This window comes from Tauraco erythrolophus, chromosome 1 (assembly GCF_009769465.1).
Source record: "Tauraco erythrolophus isolate bTauEry1 chromosome 1, bTauEry1.pri, whole genome shotgun sequence".
Lineage (NCBI taxonomy): Eukaryota > Metazoa > Chordata > Aves > Musophagiformes > Musophagidae > Tauraco > Tauraco erythrolophus.
Window position 1 is genome coordinate 121,122,779 of NC_141465.1, and position 8,600 is coordinate 121,131,378.

The window sequence follows — 8,600 nt, forward strand, 5'->3', positions numbered from 1 at the left end:
TTTTAAATCTGAAAACACCCACTTGTTCATGGAAAAAGCCATACTGTTAGATTGGAATGTAATACTACTTCTATGTAAAAATGTGATCTTGAATTAAAAGTCATGTATGTTTACTTGTGTCTTTAACTATATATGTAGTTTTGGTCCAATTTCTCATTCCTGTTTAAACGTCTAATTCTTTACTAAAGGCTGTAATTTCACGTTTCTGTGTAGCAGAATTTGAATTTTGCGTTTGAGTGGTACAGGTGCAAGTTCGGCACCAGTCGCAGGTGACGGGTGTTTCTGTCTCTCTGAAGCTCTGAACTGATAACGTTGATAATGACTGCACAAACATTGCAAAAGGGGCCATAACTTTAACATTTCTCATGTTTTGTTCATCATTTGAGCTAGAGAATAGTTCTTTCAGTGCAGTACGTACAGACTTGTACAGGTTTAGCTTCATGTGGCAAATAAAATGATATATTGGAACTAGATGATCCTTGAGGTCCCTTCCAACCCAAACCATTCTATGGTTCTGTGTGTAATAGGGCAGAAGACTTGTGTTTTGGTCATGCTGCCTCTTTTAGTTTTTTCTTTTGTGTATGTGTAATTGTTCTTAAGCAGAGATTTAATTCCAGCAAATGGGTCAGTCTAATATCTAACTTAACCTTACTGAATAATTCCTTTGCTCCTGTGTGCACATATACAGAATAGACTCTGATCTCTACTGGGAGCAATGGCAAACACCATTCTTGATTTTATCCCATGTTATTAGAATCATAGAATGGTTTGGGTTGGAAAGGGACCTTAAAGATCATCTAGTTCCAACCCCCCTGCCATGGGCAGAGAAATCCTCCACTACACCAGGTTGCTCAAAGCCTCATCCAACCTGGCCTTGAACACTCTCAGGGATGGGGCATCCACAACTTCTCTGGGCAACCTGTTCCAGTGCCTCACCACCCTCAATGTAAAGAATTTCTTCCTTATATCTAACGTAAATCTCCCCTCTTTCAGTTTAAATCCACTGCCCCTTGTCCTATCGCTACACGCCCTTGTAAAAAGTCCCTCTCTGGCTTTCCTGTAGGCCCCCTTTAGGTACTGGAAAACTGCTGATAGAACATAGTGGTCCTGGTAATTAACTGTTATGAATTATTCATTGGATGAGCACTGTTCCAACAACCTATTGCAGTGCATGTGAATGAGCTTTTCCTCTCTTCCCCAGCCACCCCCCTTCCTCTCCCACCCCCCAGTGTATCTCTTGGTTCACTCATCTGTTTTTAGGAGAGGACTTGGTGTTTTCTGGTGTGCTCTTCTGTAGGGTCTTTCAGAGCCCGTTAAGAAAGTGTCAAAGCCAGCATCTGAGTTAGTCACACTGTTTTCCTTGCAGGTACAGCTGGTTCCACTACTTTACACTTTCTAGTTGGTGAAGTCCCATGTCATACCTGCTTCAGGACACTCTTCCTTCCTAAAATCGTCAGTCTCTCTCAGACCTAAGGCAATGCCTGTTTGTTGTCTCCACAGTTCCACTTTGTCTTCTTTTTGATACCAAAGTTCCGGATGCCTTCCTGAGTCAGTAGGATGTTCAGATGTAGGCCAACCAGGCATCTCATGTCTGTGTCTGCAAGCGATGGCAACAGTTCTGTTCCTTCTCCTTACTCTTGCCTTCTGCATTTCTTTCTGTCTCTGGGGGAAAGGACACTGTAGTGTTAAGGTAGGCGTATTAAAGACTGAACGTGTACTGCAGGATGATGTTGCCCATATTCTTATTATTTAAGAATAACTTTTATTCTTAAACCGTTGCCAGATTTGTCACCAGAACTAAATTAGCTTCTCAGTTTCATATATCACTTCCTTCACACTGTGGACTTTAATCTTGCTCCTGTTTTTATTTTAGCTAATCAGAGTATGGCATTCCTTAAGTATTGGGATCTCCTTAGCTTTTTTCCCCTTGTAATAGTAAGCTTTTTTCCCCTTGAATAGTAACTGACAATAATAACAATGACAGAAGGTGTAAGTTACTTAAATTGTTTGTTTTATAGGTCTTACGGTGGACAGATTTTTATTTTAATGAACCAAGTACTATTTTTTACTCCAAGTTGGTTCCAGTGTATATCTATGAATGACTTACTACTTTGTAAGTTATTAAAATGTTATGATTGTGGCCTGTTCCTCTAGAAGCTATGCCTATTGATAAAGATGCTTTAGACACATAAAATTTTTCACCTTCTTAAATTAAATTTCTTTCCTAATTTTGACAGTTTAAGAAAAAAATTACTACGTGTTTCAGGGGTTTTGTTCATGTATTTTTATCAGCTCAGTAGTGAATTAGTGCTGATTATAAAATAATTTAAAGGTATTTTCAGCTGATTTAAATTCTAGCTAATATATAATTTAGGTTTTTTCATAATTATTTGATTTTTATTTTCACTGTTCATTTTATGTTAGTGAATTAAAGGGCTAGAACATAGTATTGCCAGCTAGTTTTAAGGTTTTTTTTGATAATAGCATTTTAGTGATTCTTAATTTTTTAAATATTAAAATATTTCAGGAAGGTTTACTGTGGTTATTGCAGTAATTTAAATTACAATAAAATGAAATGGTAGATGTGACCTGTAGCCTGCTGACTACAATAGGCTTAAAGTGAAATTATTTTTGCATTCAAAATCCGTTAACTCTAGATCAGTTTTTCTAATGAAAGAGGAAATACTATCCTAAGATGTAATGCCTCTCAATAATTAAAACTTATAAAGAAATATGATAAACGTCAACAGCTAATGTTACATCCTCATCTAGCTGCTCAACATACTTCAATATGAACATGGAAAAAATGTTAATCAGGACACGTGAATGAATGATTCAGGACACATCTGAAATAAATCATTAATAAGGATGAGAAATATAATCACTTCAATTTTTTTTCAGATTACAGCAGCAACAGGAAGAGGAACATTAGTTATATAGCAAGTAGGTCCTCTGTGTACTTTGCACTTGCTTCTGAGTTATGCTTTTGTGTAGCAGTTTGAGGAATTCGTTCTACTTGCATGGATCTACAAAACAAAGAAAACAGTTTATTCTCTCGTGTGTGTTTGATTTTTGCATCAGGGCTGAGTAGTAATACAAAGGAAAGACCAGAGGTGGAGTCTCAAAGACTGGGCACGGCTCGTGACGCTGTGATTTTTGCTGTGATGTGAAACAGAAATATTCATGGCACATAGGGAAGGGAAAGAATAGGAAATATATCTGAAAATAAAGTACAGTTATATCCTACCATTTTTCCCTTTATTTCCATGCTTATTTGTTTAACCAGGGCAATGTATACATGCACACGTTTTTATATATAGAAATAAATATATAAACGTTTCCCATCGAGTGTTCAACCTGCTGGTGGTAGCTGCCCATAAAGAGTTTGAAGGTGAAAGGAGAATTGGAAAGGAGATTCAGTTCTCCTCAGCTTTCCCATAGCATTTGTACAGTTTTGGGGCTGTGGAAGTGGCTGGTCACCTTTCTGTCCTATGCAAATCTCCCTCAGTGGTGGCTTTTCTGCATTTGAATGGTTCTGCCCTAGGAGCCAGTTTAAAGGTTTGATAGTGAAATGCTCTTCCCTTCCTGAATCTTCAGTAGGCTTATTCAAGATTGACTTTAATTATATGTTTTGAGTTTTGTGGGTTTTTTTTTTTCCCCTGGGATGGTGAATGGAAAAATGTATTCTGTGGAAAAATGTCTTCGCAGAATTGGAGATGCCGCGGAACCTAACAATGTTCACAGAAGACAATAATTATTACTGACGCTTGAGTGAACCACCAGGATACTTATGTGCCAAGACCAACCTTTGCCAGTGTTTCTAACAATTTTATTTTTTTAAAAAGCGTTTATGGAACTGTGATTTTAGGTCGTGTATTAAGTCACACAAGGATATTTCTGTGCTTATGCTGAACTTCAGTACAGCATATACTCAGTTGTACACTTGAATGTGTAATTCTTAAATGAAATGCTTATGACATTAACGGTGTAGGGTGTTACAGTTTGTGGAGCTTCATATATTTTTGCAACATAGTATCCATGGAAAATCACTGATTTCTGATTTCTGGGGAAGCATCTTAAGTGTGGGTAGCTATTTGTAAGCAGTGAATAAGCTTCAAAACACAGTTTCATTTGCTTTTTTTTATACTAATTTTAATTTCCTAAAGGATCACCGTTTGTCAGAGGACATGTGCGTAGTCCTTGTTTAATAACAGAAAGAGTATTATTTTTCTTTTAATTTGAGAGTTTAGTGAAGCAGCTAGTGTACTAGCGAGTCAGGCTTCAGTTTCATTGTACTGGGTACTGTGGCGTTAATAAAACTTTTTGTCCCAACCTAATGACGTTACTGTCTTACAAATAAATACTGTGCTTATGTTTTGTGTCTTTTAACTAGAACATTCCTGCAATCATAATATTAAATATTTTTCCATTTAAGTACATAATCTATAGTTGCTCAATATTCCTTAAAAATGTAGTTAAACCAAGAACTTGTTTTCTGGTATTAATATTATCCATGCAAGTGAGAAAATACTTTTATTACTTTATACGTTTCTTGAATGTTTTGGCCGCCTTTGCCTCAAAGATTTGATTTGTTAGCATACTTCCAAGTTCACCAATGATGATTCCAGTCAAGTTGTACGAATATTTTAGTTGAATTCTGCCCTTTGGAAGTAAGTAATAGGGGCCCAGTTCTCCAAATATGCTTAAGATTTCGTCCTTACAGAATTAAGTTCCTGAATCTTTTGTCAATCATTATTTTAGGTCCTTCCAGCTTAGATTTTGAAATGGTTCATCCCTGAATTTTTTGCCATCCTTCAAATAGTGGCTGTCTTAACTACAAGAGAAGCAGTAAGTACTAATTGCCAAGCTGCTGCTGCTTTGAAATACCAGGTGGAAGACAGAGGAAGCGCTCACGTTGAGGTTGGATTGCCTAGAGTTGGAAACAGGTCTGAAGTTGGTTGTATTTCTTTTAAGTTGTTTTTGCTACGATGCAGTGAGAAATAAAGATTGCCACACTACATTATGCAACATAATGTACATAATGTACTTGGGAGTACTGGTGGACGAGAAGCTCAATATGAGCCGGCAATGTGCTCTTGCGGCCCAGAAGGCCAACCGCATCCTGGGCTGCATCAAGAGGAGCGTGGCCAGCAGGTCAAGGGAGGTGATTCTCCCCCTCTACTCTGCCCTCGTGAGACCTCACTTGGAGTATTGCGTCCAGTTCTGGAGTCCCCAACATAAGAAGGACATGGACCAGTTGGAGAGGGTCCAGAGGAGGGCCACGAAGATGATCCGAGGGCTGGAGCACCTTTCCTATGAGGACAGGCTGAAAGAGTTGGGGCTGTTCAGCCTGGAGAAGAGGAGGCTCCGGGGTGACCTTATAGCGGTCTTCCAGTACCTCAAGGGGGCCTACAAGAAAGATGGGGAGAGGCTGTTCAGGAGGGCCAGTTGTGATAGGACAAGGGGTAATGGTTTTAAAATAGAGGGAGGTAGATTCAGGTTGGATATTAGGAAAAAATTTTTTACCATGAGAGTTGTAGAACACTGGAACAGGTTGCCCAGAGAGGTGGTGGATGCTCCATCCCTGGAGACGTTCAAGGCCCAGTTGGATGAGGCCCTGAGCAACCTGATCTAGTTGGAGATATCCCTGTTTGTTGCAGGGGGGTTGGACTTGATGACCTTTGAAGGTCCCTTCCAGCCCTAACGATTCTATGATTCTATGAACATCTACATAGATTTTAGAAATGGTGGGGCATAGTAAGGCACAGAGGAATAGAAGGAAGTGTCCGGCGGTGTGAAAGATACTCAGCTTTTGGCTGGTATAGTGCATTATGAAACAAAATTATCTGATCTGAATGTTCAGATTTTGGATATTTCCTTATGCAGGTGCCTAAGGTGCTACACAGGGGGCCTGTTTTTAATGAGATTTGAATATCTGAAAATGTTGACAGTTTTCCTTTGCCACGATATAACTCCTTGATGGTGTTCTGGTGGAGGCTAGAAAGAGGAAACTAATTCCCGGAAGCTTCCCTACTGTAAGGGAGTCCACAGGAGACCCAGGAGCAGTGGACTCCTGTTCCTCTCTTTCACGTTTGTTAGCAGTGTTGTGCTGGACATCAGGAGTAGGTGCACTTTGCCTGTCCCCAGCCACATGTGACCCCCTAGAGACAATCACCTTCTGACAGATCTGATCTGGAGTAAGGAATTAATGATATTAACCAAAATTTTAGAGCAGCAGTATAAAAATGGACATAGAAATCCCCACGTAACTGTTTTCTTCTGCTCTTCCACTGTTAACGGTAAAGCTGGCAGGACCACTGACGCCAGCAGCAGTGGAAGGCTCACTGCCGGACGTGCACCGGCGTTGTTCTCCTAGCCGCTTGCACAGCCTTTGCAGCGTGCACAGAGGTGCAGACTATCGGAGCCAAACAGCTGGAGATGTCTGAGCCATGTCATGGAAGATAATTTAGTTTTGTCTGTGCTATACCTCAGTCACAGTGAGTGCAGCCCGGAGATGCTGCACGTGGTTTCCGTTTTGAAAGGATTTATGTATTGGGTTTTGTTAAAACATGATTAGAAATGTTGTCTCACTGTTTTGTCCATGTTCCAAAGATACTACATAGATGTTCTGAATGTTTTTGAATGTTAATACAAGTGCTAAGCACATCAATACTCGAAGATACTTGGTTCGAAGGCACTAAACAAACTAACTTGCTAAATATACGCAAAAGAGAAATCTGATAAATCTGTGACGCACTGTGAGGTAAGATGTGTTTCGTCATCTAAATGCCTGTTTTCTGTTTGTGCAAGATAGAACTTTATAGGCACACAAGAAAATAAACCGATTTGTGCTGAAGGTTACTATGTTTTGGACTTAGATGAGCGCTTACAGAATGCCTCTCATGTACTGATCTAAAAGCACTTTATTAATGAGTGAAAACTTCACTGTGCGCTGTACTGTAGCTACAAATTTATTTTCCATGTAACAGACTGATATGGCAGAGGTTACAGGGAAAGTCATAGGTTACAGGCATAACAGGAGCCTGTACTGCTTACCTGCTTTACTAACCCTTACAGTCTTCCCAAAGTTTCTATGGGTTTTATGCCCGCAGGGAGGAGAAATTAATGGACTTTGATCCAGCTGTATGGGTAGAATTAGTGCTGCACATATATCTACTGTTCTATAGCCCTCGTCACCATTTGACATGATTATACCTAAGGACAAAGCAGCAGTTTTGGCTAGGGATTTATGTTTATTGGCTTACCTCTTCAACAAGCAGAGGAAAGTTTTACACCTTACATATTTGCCAGTACATTTTGCCCCCAAGTTGTACAGGCTTGTTGTTCTAAATGCTCTTGTTCCTAAATGCTCCTTATTGACACAAACATTGCCAGTGTTTCCAGTTTATGGCCAAACTGTAGTGAATTAGCAGTATATAAAAAAAAGTAAATTTACAATTTTATACAAGCACAATTTTACACAGATTTGTAGAGAAAGGGTAGCAATGGACCCACAAACCAGAAATTTGTCATCCTTCTGTCTCTTCCTACCCTGCTTCCTTCCTCTGTAATTTGTATATCTTTCCAGTATATGAATGGAAAAATTCTGAAGAAACATTTCAGAAGAACAAAATAAAGAAAAGAGAAACTATGGCTAGGGGCAAGAGAATTTTATTTTAATTATTGTTTTACTGAATAATTTGATTTTAAAATTACGTAGTTGGAAGCTAAGCTTCAGAAACAAAAGTGCAATGAACTAAAGCTACAGTATTGCAATGCGTAGTGCTGATGAGTGTTGTAAACATCTTGGAGAAGTTATGTTTGTAAAGTAATGTTTTCATACTTTCAATATAAGACATTAGAGGATCAATCATCTTTCAAGAAAATATTTAAATTCGACTGCTATCAAAGCCAAATGTTTCTGTTTCCTCAGAATTAAACCTTGGATGTAATTTTTTTGATCTTTCTCTGCATAAAGAATCCAATGGAAAAAAGGTTGTAGAAAACAGGAACAAAGAAACAATTTCTCTCCTAGGTAACATGCTTAAATCTACCTGTTAAAATCTGCTAGATACAGTTCAGGCAAAGTTGTCTGATGCAAGAGACTGAAAGTATTTCAGGCTTCCACCAGTGGCATTGATTTGACTTTGAACATTTCAAAATTAATTTTAAAAAATGAAATGAGACATGTTAAGCTAAAAGCAAATGGAAGTTTTTTGTTTGAGATAATGTCTTTCCATATTTGAAATCTATGAATTCAAAAATTGTGCAAAGAATATTTTTTTTATCAGAGTGTATTAAAAAAGACACTAATTAGATTTAATACAACTATGTTGCCTTCTACAATGGACCTTTATTATGTCTGCCATCAGTGCAACCTGCTGTTGTGACTAAATTAGAAATTATCATCTCCCTACTTTCTACTATTTTTGACTTCAAGGAGGATGTGCTGTGTTCTATAATGCTAAAATAAAACAGGTTATTTTCAGTTTTAACCCAGAGGGAGGATTTGGAACTTCAAACAGTGCAGCTTAGCAAGCTGACTTTTAGGTAAATCTAACCAGAAAAGTTGCAGTGAACACTGATCTGCTGATTAAAGA